This window comes from Thermobia domestica, chromosome 2, assembly GCF_964235325.1.
Source record: "Thermobia domestica chromosome 2, izTheDome1.hap1.1, whole genome shotgun sequence".
NCBI lineage: Eukaryota > Metazoa > Arthropoda > Insecta > Zygentoma > Lepismatidae > Thermobia > Thermobia domestica.
Genome location: NC_137455.1, coordinates 146189348 through 146206669, shown reverse-complemented (window position 1 = coordinate 146206669; position 17322 = coordinate 146189348). Strand labels below are relative to the sequence as shown.

Genomic DNA, 17322 nt, shown 5'->3' with positions numbered 1-17322 from the left:
GAGTAAGGAGAAAAAAATCACGTAAATGAAGATTAGCCGCGGTAATCTCCTGTAATGACCTTCGAATTGACCACGTTTGGTCTTACAATATCAGAAATGACTCTGTGTAACTCTTGTAAGTGGTGCTATTATTAGTGTCTTATGTTGTTTTGTTTATTTAAAATCTGTCATTAACTGTAATTATCAGCAACCATACTCTTCTTATTTATTTCTTTGTCTCAGTCACTTTCGAGTAGTTTTAATTTATTATGCAGGAGAGATGCAGCTCTATGAAGCCTCTATGTACTTCTTCACAATATAATATTCAAAAATTTATTGGGTATAGATAGTTAGAATTACTGTTGCCCAAGACTTGAGGCTGTCTCATCTCGAAAGAGTGTTGTGAAAGTGCTTCTCGTCTCGAAAATATATTTGTTTCTGTTGATAGTGTCTTGTCACGAAAGTATTTTTTTTTTTAGCTGGTTGGATTGCAGTTTAGCGTACTTTTCAGTACCGTGGTTATATGAGGCGTGAGTCTATACCACATGAACTATTAAAGCAATCGAACCCGGGTCTCCCACGTGGAAGACTCTTACGCTAACCTTGGAAGCTAGTCACAAGCATTCTATTTTGTCTTGTTTAGTGAGCAACACTACCTGTACAACTACAAAGAAAAATGAAATGATTGGCACCTGATTTTGTTCCTAATTTTCAGGTGAAAATTTATAAGACGCAATTTCAAACATTTTCTTAGTCCACTTATGGGAACAATTAAGTTTGTTTCGTTTTTTATTTTATTTTCTTTCCTTTCCTCTTTCTCTGTTTCTTCTTTTTTTTAAAAACCATTTTATTGAAGTTCCAGTTTTAAGTTTTCGAGCAAGAGACATTTGGACAAACACAGAGAAAGTTAAGAAAATAGCAAAAAATTCAAACCTAGACGGGTAGACTACAACAATCCTATTGTATTAGATTTGCAATATTATTATCCATCTGTGGTTATTGGTTTCCGTAGCGATTAATCCTTGGATTTCTTAAGAAACAGATTTAACATGATTATGCTCTATCCCTAACGAAAATTGGCTTCCATGAGTTAGCATTTAAATGATAATTGATGATTTCGAGAATGCTCGAATTTCCAGAACCAAAAGTATAAATTTCAGAATAATTTGGAGTAATTTGTTATAATCGTACATCTAGAGGTTACATTTTTCGTTTCTTTATAAAAATTCAAATGTTTACTCAACTTTCAAACAAATATTAAGATAATGCCTTTTTGGAAGGACGATGGGGACAATAGAATTTAAACACACACACACATACACACATAATTATATATATATATATATATATTGATTAAATTAACTTTTCCTTAATATGCCAGTGTTTGTTTCCGGTTCATAATGGAAACAATTCCAACTCTTACATATTTTCTTAAGACTCCAACTTTTACGATTCCTTCCTTAGCTTCTTAAAGCTAAATAAATGCCCCGTTAATTACAAGTGTCGTCTTATTCCTTAAATACAGTACGTCTTGGAATGAATCAACGGTATAGTTGCCAAGTGATGTTTCACGACAAAATGATTGAGCACATGACTTAAGTGAAAGTAAACTTCAAATGTGTGGTGTGATATAGTTGCTCCTACGCTCGTTGCATATTAACTATAAACACTTTTTTTTTTCACACTTCAGTTTTTTCCTCAACAAATTCTCGTAACTGTGTCTAGGCGTCTCATCATAACACCACACCTCCAGGACTGACACGGTAGCATATATGGAGGTCTCTTGCCCTACTTGCAGCGAGCCGAACTCTCTGCCCGAGGATAGTTGGAAAGGTCACCGCTAGACACATAGATATTTTCCACATTCATTCTTGGCTGGAGTCGAAGGACTACCGGATAACAGGTTGCAAGTTCCGAGTGCATCGCTAGCGTGGTTATTTCTGCTCATCGACCAGTGAGTGGCAAGAAGTGCGACTCCGCACGCTTTCGAGGCTGGACAAGTAAATACATATTAAATAGTGATTGCGTTTCTGTGGTAAGTACTTGAACATTTTTTACAATAATTATATAATGGTAATATCTATACGACAAGTGAAAAGATAATAGTAGAATGTGTTAAAAGTAATTTTATTCCTAGAAAGTGCTCGCTGAAATGTCCATTCTTCGCACGGCGAGAATAGGTTTGTAGGAAATATTTGATCCCTTCTCTCTGGTGATCCAGTTGTTCTCTTGCATTTTTTTTAACTTGCCGCTTCAATTTGCCTGCACAAATTCCTAACCATTATTCTTTGTTAGTTAATAAACATGTATTTGCATATTTAAAGGATAATCTTAATTGTAGTCTATTATAATATAATCAATGGCATTAAAATCTAAGAAATAAATTTTAAATATGTTTAAGAAGAATTTTAGGAAAGATCAAAAAAATGGATCAAACGATTGCGATCTTGGCCAATAATTAGTTTTTGGGTTAGGAGCTACAAAATTTTTGAACGGTCCCTAAATCGAATTTTCGTAATTTTTACGGAATAAGCACATCATATTGAATTAAGTGATAGTTTTGGTTTGGCTATACCATATGTAGTTCTCGAGATATAAAGCCTACAAGAAAATTTTTGTCTGAAATATTTGATCTTTTGATCCAAGAAAGAAGGGAAAATAGGTTGCTATGCAATTCAAACACAATATTAGACGATTGTCATTATTTTTTCACGATATGTTAGCATTGGAATGCAGTTGCTAGAGATGTTTTCTCCTTCTACTAGAGAACCTTCTCAGGTTAACTATTGTGGCAAAAATCTAAATTGGACCATGGCCCACTGATGTACCAAAAATCAATAAAATCATTGCAGTGGCCTGGTAGGGCGTTGGTGACCAAACATCGTAACATTAATTTTTATTTACATAGATAAAAGAGTAGGTTATTTCGTGTACATAGTTTCAGGGAACTAAACTATTTTTTTCTGTTAATTATCACTCACATTAATTAGGTGAATGGTGCACAGGTATAATTAGGTGATGCCTATTCTCTTAAACGAAAGAAATCGCAACAGCATTTTGTAAACTTGCCAGATTGAACTGAAGGCAAGCCTGGAGAGCAGGAATATTTGTCTTAACTGGGGATACACGTTTGAACTTAAATACGTATTTCTGCATAACACCGTTCATTAAGCACGGTGCACCGTGCATGTATTATTATCCCCGTTAGAGGGCCGCGGTGGCTCAGTAGTAGAGCGTTCACCTCTGGTGCTTGAGGTCCTGCGTTCGATCCCAGCCCCCACCAAGTGAACTTTGTGGTGGACAAACACCGTGCGTGGGTTTCCTCGGAGTTCTGCCGTTTCCTCCCACTTTCTTCATCCACCATTTCATTCATTACTCATAATCACCGTCTCCTTTAGCCTAACCGGCATAACCGTGGGACATAAAACTCAAAGATTTTATTTAATTTTTTATCATCTGATCATCTGACCTTATAACCCCCATTACTAGAACACTACCATTACTACTAAACAAAGAATAGTGTAGAGTACCAAAATAAATTAAAGTAGCACAAAAAACACAAGTAGATACCTGCCAAATTATTTTTTTCTTAAGCCCTTCTCTAGTCAAGATTCCTATTATCCAAAGCCGTTTTGTGGAAGTTTTGGCAGATTCTTTTCAATTTCGTCTGAACACAAATTTCTTCTACCACAGGTGCTGTGAACACTCTTTTTCTACCACTTAGTCATAAAGCTTTCGTTACACTGAAAACTACTGTAGTTCGACATGTGCATTACTGAATGGTACAGCGAGAATATAATTCATTGTTTTGAACACGTTTGGTGCATTAGTTTTCTCGAAAATCGCACTCCCAGGGGTGTAGCCAGCAGGTTTGCGTAGGAGGGGCCCGTCGTTTTTGAGGGGGGGCCAGCTACAATGTACAAACCCAAAAAAAAATTGTTGCTGCTAGTGTTTTTGAGGCCTGAAAGAAAGGAAGATTTGGTTTCCTTCTGGAAAACTAAAAACACTATTTTAGTTTCTTCTTCTTCTTCTTCTTCTTCTTATTATTATTATTATTATTATTATTATTATTATTATTATTATTATTATTATTATTATTATTATTATTATTATTATTATTCTCCATAAATTATATTCAAGATAGTTTTTATTATGCTTAATCAAGAACTACTGCCTGGGACCAAACGCTATACTTTTCTGCATAACTGTAAAGGTAACCAAGAAAGTTTTGTCCCTTTTCGTGGAGGTCTGTGTTCAATAGGACCTTACACCGTGAGTTGAATGCGAGTGGAGATACGGCGAACGTCAGTTGTTGGTGTGGGTATATCCAACATACTACCTGATTGTGGCAATTCAGATACACAATTAACTTACATAAAGACAGAGGGAACATGGGACATCCACAGAGCGTCATAAGAGCATGTATGCTGAACGAGTTCAAATGGAGGTCAAACGCCGCTGTAGCGGGACAGAATATACGCCAGGCCTTTGGTGAGGGTGTCGTGACGACGCGGACAGTGCAGCGATGGTTTAACAAGTTTAAGGACGATGACGAAACACCCGAAAACACCACGTACCAGAAGACCAACACATGTACAAAGAGAAACTGGGACTACAATTCAGTGTGTGGAAAAACCATTCGGCAGCACATCCATCAACTTGGGAAGCACTACAAGTTGGGTCGATGGGTCTCACATGTTTTGACTCCGGGCCAGAAGGCAACGCGGCAGACGCATGTGTTTATTTACTGTTTCGGAGCCATTTCTGGACAGGACATTGACATGTGATAAAAAGTGGGTTTCAAACGAAGCTCTACGGCACCGTTTTCATTGGTTAGCATCCCATGAACCGATTTCAAAACAGCCGAAACCAGCACTGTACCAAAAGAAGGTCCTTCTGTGTGTTTGGTGCATCGTGCATCGCGAACAGCTACCAGCTAGTCAGAGTATCAATGCAACGGTGTAGTGTTAGCAGTTGAGCTGTGCTCAAGAAAAACTCAAAACTCTGGAGCATCACTTCTGAATTGCAAATGGGTCCTCGTTTACGGGACAACGCCAAGTCCCACGTGGCTAGGATGAGTCAAGACACCATTCTCCGCCTTGGATAGGAAACAATATTGCAACCACTATATTCCGCGGGTATTGCACCATCCGATTATCACCTGTTCCACTCTTTGAACAATCACCTTAGAGGACGCCAGTTCAAATCCCCTAGTAAAAATCCAAAATGCAGCTGATACCTTCTTCGTTTCCCGGCCTACTAAGTTCTACCGCGATGGATTCCATGGCCTTCCAGAACGTTTTCAGAAGGTCGTCGATGCTGATGGGGACTATTTTTGATCTTCCAGGTTAGGTGACATATTGATGTTCGAAGGTGGTGGGTGAAAAAGCGACAGAACTTTTTTTGCTTACCTTTATATTTAAATTTAAGACCTTGTATACAGAACCTATCTACTTAAGATTGATTTTCTTTGAAATTTCACTTACTTTCTTTACGGTTTCCTGCCAAATATACTTATTTATTATTCGTGACTAAAAAAAAATATATTTTATTACACTGAATAGAAATAAAAGAGAAGCGAATGAAATCCAAATTGAATAAAAACATTGTTTCTCACCAAATTTTCCATCCTCTATGTCTTTTAAAACACTTGTTAAAGCATATAAAAATATACTGTACTTACAAATCAGTTTAGTACCTTTGTTTTATGGTTGTATTTGTAGTACCTTGTTAAAACGTTTGTCTTCAAACTGTCAAATATAAATCGCAGTAAATTGTGTAATCTGCTGTCGCAAAAAAGTATCCTATTTTTCGATCGGTATAAGGAAGAGATACTGTACTATTTTTCGATCGGTGTGGAAAAACAATATTTCACTATACTGAAGCGAGATAATTTTACTATGATATTTTAAAAGCTGGTCATTTGAGGGGGCAGTAAACCATTTGGGGGGCCTGGCCCCGATGGGCCCCCCCTTGGCTACACCCCTGCGCACTCCATAACAAATGTTTCATAATTCACAATGACAGTAGTTACTATTCTTCCTATAAAGTCTTGTACATTTTAAAACAGAAAATGCATTGTATAGTTCATTTCCATCGAAATTAATTTTAAGTTTTAAATCTCTGAACAAAAACAATTTTCATTTCATTTCATTTCGGCCTCCAATTGGACACCTTCTTGGGACTGTGCAGTAATACATGCGCAACAATAAAAAGAATTTAAACATAGAATTCGAAAATGAAATGAAATTTCTGAGTTTTACGGCCCACGGTTATGCCGGTCAGGCTAAAGGAGACGGTGATGATGAGTAATGAATGAAAATGGTGGAATGAAGAAAGTGGGAGGAAACGGGAGAACCCCGAGGAAACCCACGCACACGGTGTTTGTCCACCACAAAGTTCACTTGGCGGGGGCTGGGATCGAACCCGGGACCCCAAGCACCAGAAGTGAACACTCTACCACTGAGCCACCGCGGCCCCAACATAGAATTCGATTACAATAAAAATATAATCATTATAAATAACTAACCATAAACTACAAGTACAAGACAACAAATACTATTATTATAAAACATAAATGACAAAGATAAGTACAGGTAATTTAATATTTAAACTCATAGATTTGGTTTGTTGATCTGTAGACCTGTAAAATGTATTTCAAACCCGGAGATCTGGCAACCCTACATTTGGCCTTTTAAATCCACCGTATATTTCAGGCATATCGTTCACGTCTTTGCATAGAATTCCACAATCTATATAATGATATCACATAAGCAGCTTGTGTTTAAAACTTTTGGGTTGAGGAGTTACTTAAAAGAAAAAAAGAAGAAGTATATCTTGAATTAAGGAAAATAAAAATAACGACATGCAGTCGATGAACTTTCCGCGTATAGCTCAGCACGTTTCCAATTTGGAAAGCCAAACATGAACACCAGCTCCACGATTTGTTATTATTAAGATAATTCAAGTAGCTTCTACGTAACTTGAAAATGGAGATCATACGGAGTGCAAGTTTACCAGGAAATCAATATATTTTGCTAACTTTTTGTAAACATCACAAAATTATTTTCTTTTTAGGATACAAAGACAATAATATATTAAATACATACAATGTATACAAGGAATTATGAAATGTTATTTTCTGTTTCATAAGTTGACCCTGATATTTTTTATAAAAGTTACTTCGTTACATTTAATAATAGTTTTAAATAATAACAATCCCGTAAATTTGACAATTCTACATCTGCCTCTTTCTAATTCACAATGTAACCTTATTAAAAAGAAGAGCTAGCCAGTCACCTTTCTGTTTTCTTATAACATTGCCAAAAAACTAATTATTTGTAATGGAGGCGAGATTCGACTCATTGTGCGAGTGGCTGAATACCCTTAAGATACTTCTACTGCTAAGACAAATTGGTTTACTTTATAATTCCGCTACGAGACATATTTTCAAACGGAGAATCATAGATTGTCTGTACCTAAGGTTCCTGTTCCGCTACCGGTAGCTAAGTTCTTAGAAATGTCATAAAGGAATTGATGGCCACTGGCAGACAGATAGTGAAAAGAATCTTCGCGAGGAAAGTTGGTTCTGATTCTGTCTAAACGATATATAAACGATATTATGTACTGATCTGTACATGTTACGTGTTTGTAGTTGCACAAACCTATTGATAATATTTTATCTAGTAATTATAGTTATACAAATCTAATGATAACAATTTTATCTATTAATAACAATCCAAATTTCAATGTTTCTGAAATAAAGAAGTTTCTGGGCTACTATTCGTTATGAACACCATTTGCAAGATGTATCTTTATTCATAAATTTTATCATAAATGTTCACCCTTTCTCTGCAGAATTTAATATTGTAAGTTTATTATTATTATTACCGGTAATAATAATAAGTAATAAATGTGAATGAATGTCAAAATAACCCAAAATATCTTCATTATAGCCAGTTCAACGAAAAAATTATTATTATTATTATTTTATTGAATATAAGTTCATTGATGATTTAAAAATATTTTTTCTTGTTAGTTTGGGAAAACATTATGAATGAACTAAAAAATCATCAGCCTGTCCCCCCATTTATATATATATATATATATATATATATATATATATATATATATATATATATACCAAGATATGTTATTGAGCAGAGTAAAATGATATGATAGAAAGTAAAGTCTCATGCGTAGTTTTCAAGAACAAATTTCTTTGTCAATCTAAAAAACTGATCGTGTACAAAAGCTATACCATTTATTGAGATGAAACATACCAAAATATATCTTTATTAAATCCTTCAGCAGTGTTAGCAGTACGATAGTAATGAGATATAACCTAAAATTATGATTAGCTCTTCAGTTTTGATTTATTTAAATAAAATATTTTCCAAAGATAAGACATTCCTAATAACATCGTAGCCTTTCAATAGCCTTACTCAAACCTTCAAGAGCAGGTCTGTAGGCTTGAACAAGTTTGCATTTACATGGCTGCAGACCTAACCAAGGCTATGGAGAACTTGCTAGTTCCTCAATTGCAAACTTGTTTCAGACTTGACAGCAATGCATGATATAAGCAGGGCGCAAAATTTCCGGTCGCCAGGTCGCCATTGACGACTAGAAATTTAGAGCTGGCGACCAGTGTTCAGTAGGAATGGTTTCTGCCTAAACTCACAGGGCTGCGGTTTGTTTCGCACGAAAATAATTGTCACTGAGTGAGAGAAAATACCGAATGTGAAGTCTTCACAACGAACATGAAAAGTGAAGTCTTCACAACCTTGTAATTCGCCCCTCCTTTCCCACCCTCAATCAAAATGTTTTGCCTCCTGGAGTGTCAACGAGAGAGATGTAATCTTCCTTTGTCTTTTTTTTGTAAGTTAGCTAGCTATGGTGTAGCTAGCACCCATTTGCGAGGGCTACACCCTCTATTTGGGAAAGAGATTTAACATTATTATGGCGAAAAAAAAATATTTTCTGTTGGGCAAAGAGACATTTATGAACTGTATTAAACCGCCATAAGTTTTATTTATTTATTTATTTTATTATACGTGAGGAGGTCCTGTTAGTGACAAGCGGGTTTACTGTGCATGGTATGAAGGTGAGATATGGGCCGGTACGTGTGATGTGCTGAGGATACTGATGATGTTATAGTCCGGATGATTTGGAGGTACGGTATATTTATATAATGCGAAAAGCAGTGAGAGAGGTGTAGACGTGTGTTGATGGCTGTGAGTATAGGGAGCGTCGCTGTAAACGGTTTCAAAAAATAAAGCGTGTTCGCTGTCATACCGTTGAGTTATATATTTAATACGAAGATCTTCAATATGACAAAGAAGGTGAGGAAATGTTATGGGGTCGTACAATTCACGGGTTGGACTTGGTAATTTAATGCGGTACGCTAGGCGGAGAGCATGTCGTTCCATTATTAACAGCTTTTTGTAATGTTTTGCGCTTGCTGATATCCAGGAGGTAAAACCGTATGTAAGTACGGGACGGAGGAAGACCTTGTAGGTGTTGATGAGCGTAGAAGAATGGAGACCCCACTTTGTACCTATGAGACATTTAAGTAAATTTAATCTATTTTTGGCTTTGCTTACAACGGTAGCGAGGTGTGGACGCCATGTAAGATGATGATCAAATGTTATACCCAAGTATTTCACTGTCTTTGAATGCTGTATGGCAGCATCATTGACGGTAAGGGCAAGACGAGCTGGGTTTCGATGAACTCGTGAGCGACGGTTTGGTGGAATAAAGACTATGGCCTGAGTTTTGGTAGCGTTTATTGTTAAGCGCCACGTCCGACACCAATCGCTAAAGCGACGGATAGCTTCATTCATCGCAGTGTTTATTTGAGAGATAGTCTTCGTTAACGCCAGGAAAGCCGTGTCATCGGCGTACTGAAAAGTATGAATGTTTTGCGGTAAGGACGGCATGTCAGCGACATAAAGCAGATACAGCAGTGGGGACAAGGCAGAGCCTTGCGGAACGCCGCTATGAAGAAAAACAGGATAAGAGACACTGTCATTGATGTAAATGTAAGCCAGGCGGTTTGAGAGAAAATTAAAAATGAAGCGGATGTACGTGATTGGAAGACGGAAAGACAGAAGCTTGAATAAAAGTCCCAGGTGCCATACTTTATCAAATGCCTTTTCGAGATCGAATAAAACTAAACAGGCAGGCTTGGAAGAATTGTAATGATTAGTGATCATGTTGGTGAGGCGAAGTAACTGATCGTTAATACTATATCCTGGTCGGAAACCAGCTTGATGTAAAGGTAGCAAATTTTTCGCTGTTAAGTGAGTGTGAAGTCTTTTGACAAGGATGCGTTCCAATATTTTACTGAAAGTCGGAGTTAATTGTATGGGCCTGTAAGATGATACGGAATTTAGTGGTTTGTGTGGCTTAGCAAACATGAGTGTTTTGGAAGTCTTCCACTGAGGGGGAAGATAACCTGTGCGGAGAATAAACGTAAATATAGTTGCTAAAAGGTGTAGTAAGGCGAGAGGCGCTTCTTTGACATGACGATAAGTGATTGAGTCCAGACCAGGGGCAGTATTGCGCTTGCGAGCCGTGACGGAGTTGATATCTGTTACAGTGATAGGCGTAGTAAGAGGATGTGCGGGTAAAACATGAGACGTGCTGGGTTGAAGTTCTGGTGAATTTATGTTAAAGGTATGTGTGGGATGCCTGCGAGGAATGGCTGCTTCAGACGGAGTGAAAATAGATTGTAGATAGGTTGCGAAGGCGTCTGCTTTTTCTTTATCTGTGTGAAGAGGATTTTCATTCTCTAGAAGAGGATAGGTAGTGTGGGTCTTGCGACCAGTGAGCATGTTGAAACGGTTCCAGTATCTGGATGGGTGTGCATCGTCTGCCAAATTATTGCAAGCTTTTATCCATTGACGGAGTTTATATGCTTTAACATAATTGTGAACTGTGCGTTGAAATTGACGATGTAAGTGCAATGACTCTAGATTTCCTGTACGTTTGTAATCTTTGTAGAGCGCTCGTGAACGTCTGATAAGTGGTAAATAATGGGGTGGGAGCGTTGGGTGATAACTATGGGATGTACTAGTCGGTATAAAACGGCTGGTAGCGTCATGGAGTGCTGTAGTTATTCTATCCAAAGAATTATGAAGATCTTCCTCCGTTTCTGATAAAGTTGAGTTTGCAAAAATGCCACTGAGGTAATTTCGATATCCTGGCCAGTCGGCTTTGTCGAAGCGCAACGTGGTACGAGTGACAGGAGGTAAGTGGGGTGCTGGACGGTGTGAAGAAGTGAGTGATAATTTAACGGGAACATGATCACTACCAAGCGGATCGAGTACTGTGAGAGTACACCGTGCAGAGATACTGGCTGAAGTAATGACAACGTCTGGAGTGGTATCCGAGATCGGTCGGGTAGAATGAGGAAGGGTATGGAATGTGCCGGATGTTTCGGTTGCAATGAAATCTAGAAATTCTTCCTTTTGGCGGGCTGTTCGACTGTGAAAATTTATGTCTGCCATAATGATGTAGGTGCGGAACGTGTCTGAGATATACTGAAAAATTTTTAGAGGTATGGCATGACCAGGGCGGATGTAAATGGTAGGCAAAGTGACATTCCTTTGTCAAACCAAAGGCCGTGGAGAGGGGGGGCCTCTCATAATTTGTACGTGAGAGATACTGGCGACCATCGTTTTTGGATTGGTGAGTACGTTTGAATTTGAAATTTTGCGCCCTGGTATAAGGCTAGCCTTAAAATTCCTTTAAATTGACACCTTATCAAACATGACTTAAAATTTACACATGGTAAAGTCATACGCTGGGATAATTTCTAAGGTCAGGGCCGGCCTTAGGCCGATTGGACCGATTGCTCCCAATTGGGGGCCCCGCGCTAGTGCCGTCTACTTTAGTGCAGTCTAATCTACTATCCAGTACCGTTTTAACAGCATATTAGGCCCCAGAGCAAACAAGTATATTGTAGTCCTTATGACTAAATTTTGCTCCTAATACATGCCTTTCTGCTCGCGGGCCCCCGGCCAAGTGGCTATGGTACCGTTAAGATGGATCTGCTACTCTCGGTTGTCAAATACACATAACATTCCAATTAATCGTGGGCACAAAAAACCGGTTTTTGGTTTTTAGGAAACCGAAACCGGTTTTTGAAAATTTTCCAAAAAATTTAACCGAAATCGGTTTCCTCCAAAACCGGTTCGGTTTTCACTTGATCTGGTTTCGGTTTTCCTCAAAACCGGTTCCAGTGTTTTTCCAAAATTGGATCTATTTCTTACCAGAATAGTGTTTCGTTGTTCTCCGGAAACCGAATCCGTTTCCACAGAAATATTTTTTTCAAGTTTTCATCGAAACCAGTTTCGGTAAAAACCGAACCAGTTTCAAAGAAAATGGAAACCGGTTCCGGTGGAAAAACCGAACTGGTTTTTGGAGAAAACCGAAATATCGGTTTTTCGAATTTCGGTTATTCTAGAAACCGGTTTCCGGTTTTTATAAAAACCGGCTTCACCCATTCCTAATTGCAACACAGGTACATTCATGAACTCCACAAGGGCAGGTATGACCTCTCCCTAACAAGTAAATGAATAGTTTGTATTAAGTTTCCGGACATAAGTAAATATTTTCTGAATTTAATGCTGCAGTAGTTTCTTTATTTTTTATGTTTACAACTTCTGTTGTAAAACTAGATATTTTGTCCAGGGAGTATTTTGCACTACCCAATACCCTAACACTCGCTAAAACTTCCTTACACATACCCCTGAGCGTAAAAATATTGTTTTCTTTGAGCTGTGTAAAAATGTATATCATTATTTTGAGTGCACACCCTCTTTTATTTTGAAAACTCCACGAAGTAAAAGTTGTTGGCGTTCTTACTGATTATGTCATGTGATACTACCGTGAATACACAGATGGTATCAAATAAATCATCTTCAGTGCGACTTCTTTACATATCCTTTCTCTTATTACAGCTGTATTAAAAATACAAAACCAGAGGACAAACTTTGCCCTCTCCTGCGAAAAATCCCGTGGATGTATATTTTTTAATCAAGTCAAAAAACCGAATGTATACTAGCGCGTACTGAACTGAATAGTTGGCTGCTTATGAAGGTTTGTCTTCTAACTCGAATAATTCAATGGAAAATATGTCATCCATCTTCCCACCTTTTCATTTTGTCTGCAGTCGATAACGATATCAAGCTGGTTATACTTTCATAAATATTTATCTACGATGTTCTCACTAGCGTGCATTAGTTTTTGAATTCTTTTAAAGGATACAATTGTTAAGAAACCTTTGAACTAACGAATTCATATCAATATGCATTTCATTGTCTTACGATTATAAACTTACGGAAACATAGACTCCACCATTGTATTTGTCGTAAAATGCTAGCCCAATTTGATATGTTACATAACCTCCTTCCTATTTAAAAAAGTCGAGCGAGATACAAGATGGCAGCGGCGTCATTCAGGGGGTAGGAGGGACAAGCCCCCTCACGAAGAATTTGAGGAATAAATACTGTATACTTTAATTGATTGTCTACTAATATACTAGTGCGAAACGTGAGAGTTTTATGTCAGTGGTGCTCTTACCCCTTTTAAGCAAAGTCTGAAATGACTCCCCTGCAAGATGGCCGACTCCAAGATGGCTGCCACGATAAACATGCCCTGAAATAGATGTCTACTTCCTCCCAGTGTTGGTTAATATGTTTTTGTTTTTCATCCCTTTACCCGTTACACAAATAAAATGAAATTTTCAAAGTTGAAACACATTGTTATTACGTATTCTGATCAATCAGGCTTTTGGCCACTGCGGCCGTCTTTATGGACGGAAGCACTTTAAATTTTGCTTACGCTCGTTTTTTGATATTCCATACTTCTCTACCAAGTTTAGTCAAGAAATTAGATTTCAACATCGGTAGATTTACTTGTAGGAGAAAAAATCTATGAAATACTGGTACAGAACCTTCTTGAAATATGGCGAGGCACAAGGGTGAAATAAGTATTTTAAAATTCATTTACTGTCTGCATTTTCATTTGAGTTATTTCTCTGAAAAATTAGCTGCAATAAGCAATGAACAAGGTGGGTGTTTTCGCCAGGACATTTTGCAGATGGAAGAACGTTATAAAGGGAAATGGAATCCGGCCATGATAAGGGCCCATAGACCATTCAATAATTTTCCCTCTGGTCAAAGTAACCTGAGGGCTAGACGTTCTGGCTTCACTTCACGGGGACGAACCAACAGTTCTTTTTTTGTTCTATCTTTTCTGAGCTAAATTAATTGTTTAAATAAATAATTTCACATTCACTAAAACAAGTAATATTATGACTGTCTTTTGCAGATGTGATAGTGCTATATATATATATATATATATATATATATATATATATATATATATATATATATATATATATATATATATATATTTTACATTGAAATGTACCTTATATACGTTTAGTCTATTAACTTTCACGCACTATTTAAGCACACATTATTTTGATTGCCATCCATTCTAACAGCAAAATCACTATTAAACTTTTGAAATGAAATGAAAATAATATTTTTTTATTTGACGTCCCAGGATTTGTTCTTAGGAGATGGATGATTAATGAAAGTGAGTGATTATGAAATTAAATTTTGTGAGTTCTCCCACCGGGAATCGGGCTCGAGACTGTTTACCACAGGCGCACGCGTTAACCACTAGACCAGCAGGGAAAGCGCTATATATATAGTATATATTATTTATTTATGACTTCTTTTACGTGGCGAAGTTAAGGCTCTGCAGCCTTCTCCGAGCACAATGTATATATATATATATATATATATATATATATATATATATATATATATATATATATATATATATATATATATATATATATATATGTCTATATATATATATATATATATATATATATTGTATACATGTATACAATGTATATATTATACATATATACATGTAATTGGTTCTACAGATCCTGGTGCAAGTTAGTTGTAAACCTCGGCCCCCGCAAAATGTTCCCAATCGGACCCCGCACCCCCTAAGGCCGGCCCTGTCTAAGATTAAGTCAGTCAAAGAAAATTAAGGGCAAACTTAGACTTACTGTAGATGCGCATGTTTACTGGGATATATCAGTTGGTAGATAACTTTGAACTAAACCAAATAACATGCTTTAGGATAAATTCCGATGTGTAATTTTCGAGAAAATCGACAAAATTAAATTAAGTGACGCTAAAAACTGTGTCGTTCGTTGCCAATATTAATTGATAGTTTTGATTTCGCTGGAAGAAATTGCATTTTTATTTTATTTATTTTTTGCATATCTAGCAAAATTCATTGTTAATTGGCAGATTGTATCTATTGATGTTTGTCCTTTTCTAACGAAGATACGCATACTCCTTTACGTACATATTAATAGCAAAAAAATGGGTTCAAATCCTGTTAAAAACAGAAGCTTCATTATTATTATTATTATTATTATTATTATTATTATTATTATTATTATTATTATTATTATTATTATTATTATTATTATTATTATTATTATTATTATTATTATTATTATTTAAATATTGAAAAAGGTGTATTTCTGTAGGTTGCCTTAACCTCGTAGAAAAGGTAGGATGCTGAAATAAGTACACTAAAATGTGATAACGGAGAGAGAAATTTCATTATTATGTTGACAATTTTAATAATATATTTGTACCTCTTCAGGACGTTTTTAAAAGTTTAGTATTTTCTTCTTTCCCCTCGTTTAACTCAGGCCCGTAGCCAGCCCAAAAATGTAGGAGATGCCCAGTAGAAGTTAGGGGGAGTCCGATCCAACCATACTATAGTTCATCACCATATTATAGTACATTTGCAAGCCTACCGTGGAAATTTTAGGGGGGCCGGCCTCCTTAGATCCCCCGTGGATACGGGCCTGGTTTAGCTGTTTGCTATTTCTACATTGTGATTGCCAATGTTGTTCAGTGAATTAAATAGTTCTTACATAGTATCTTTCTTTTTTTCTATATTATTTCTAGACATTAATTTTCTGACAATTAGATTGCACAGGTAATTTTCAAAAATAAGATCATCCACATTCTTATTAATATGTACATGTTGCAGTGGTTACATTAATGCACCAGGCAAATCGAGAAACTGGGAACCCGAATCTTTTCAGAGATTGTATTGGTGCTGCAAATCTCAATCTGCATTTTCTCCCAAAATCAATAAGTGCTTGACTAAAAAAGCACTTTTACAATATTCAAATTAAGTTCCTGATAAGTGCAACACATGACAAGGAGTTGTCAATAGACTACCTATATTCTATCAAAGTCAGATAGAGCTCCTCATGACTAAATGGTTGCTGTTCTCTCCTTCTGAGTGGCACGGGTTCGATTCCTGATTAAAGTGCACGAGATTCGGATTCCACACTAACTGTAGATCCAAGTCTTATACAAGTTTGATGCTGAAAAGGAACGCTAAACTACAGTACAGTAATCAAGGTCGTCTGATATAGTAGTAGGGTAATGAAACATTAACATTTGGTAGTTTTATCTATTAGTTAAAAATCTAAATACATTAAAAGGTGCTAAAACTGGCCGTAAGGTAGTTAAATTTTGCTAAAGGAAAAATATGAAATATTCTCAAAGATGTTTATGTTTCTAAAGAATTCCTGCCACTTTATAACCTTGAAAATAGACAAGCTATTTCAAGTTTTCCATCACCTGCCATAGATAAATATCTTTCCCCTGAAGAAAGTCTCACCAGTTGTTTTCCATTCTTTTGACTAGAAATTTGTTTTGCCAAAGATTGTTTGCTATTAGTTGGTTTTATTACAATAGTGATATGTAATTAAGATAACAGTGAAAACGATTTTCATATTTTTGAAGGATAATTAATACAGAAAGAGATTTAACAATAAAAAGTAAAAACTTCAGTTTATTGTTAATTTGCTAACGAAGAATTTTCAGGTAAGCAAGAATCGCAGTATTCTCTCTCTCTCTCTCTCTCTCTCTCTCTCTCTCTCTCTCTCTCTCATTGTAAGGTTGAAAGAGCTTACTCGGTTCTACTGTTGAAAGATGTTCGATACAGGGTACGTAGGGTTGCCATATGTCCGTAGTTTGTACGGACTGTTTGTATTTTGGGGTCCGTGTCCATGTTGTGTTTTTATCATATATGCTAACTTATATTTTAGTAACAATTAATAAAGTAGGTTATATTTTTAAAAAGTGTCTCATTTTTCCATTCCAGGGTTCTTTTGGTTAGATTTGATATATGTAATCTAATGGCGTGATTCATTATATTCGTGATCATGAAAAACATTATAAAACATATTAGTTTCCAATAGCGTTTTAAGTA

The 17322-nt window shown here is 36.5% G+C and overlaps 1 protein-coding gene across 2 annotated transcripts in view; it reads left to right on the top strand.

The window, feature by feature from the left end:
* The first annotated feature begins 1735 nt into the window (after positions 1-1735).
* LOC145676037 (uncharacterized) overlaps positions 1736-17322 on the top strand; it is a 92955-nt gene continuing 77368 nt past the window's right edge. The window contains exon 1 of one of the 2 annotated variants that reach the window (XM_081746894.1): positions 1736-2014. The gene's annotated coding sequence lies outside the window, so the exon portion shown is untranslated. Of the gene's footprint in view, positions 2015-16783; positions 16935-17322 lie in introns of those variants that run through there. The other variant, XM_081746898.1, reaches the window with a different exon arrangement.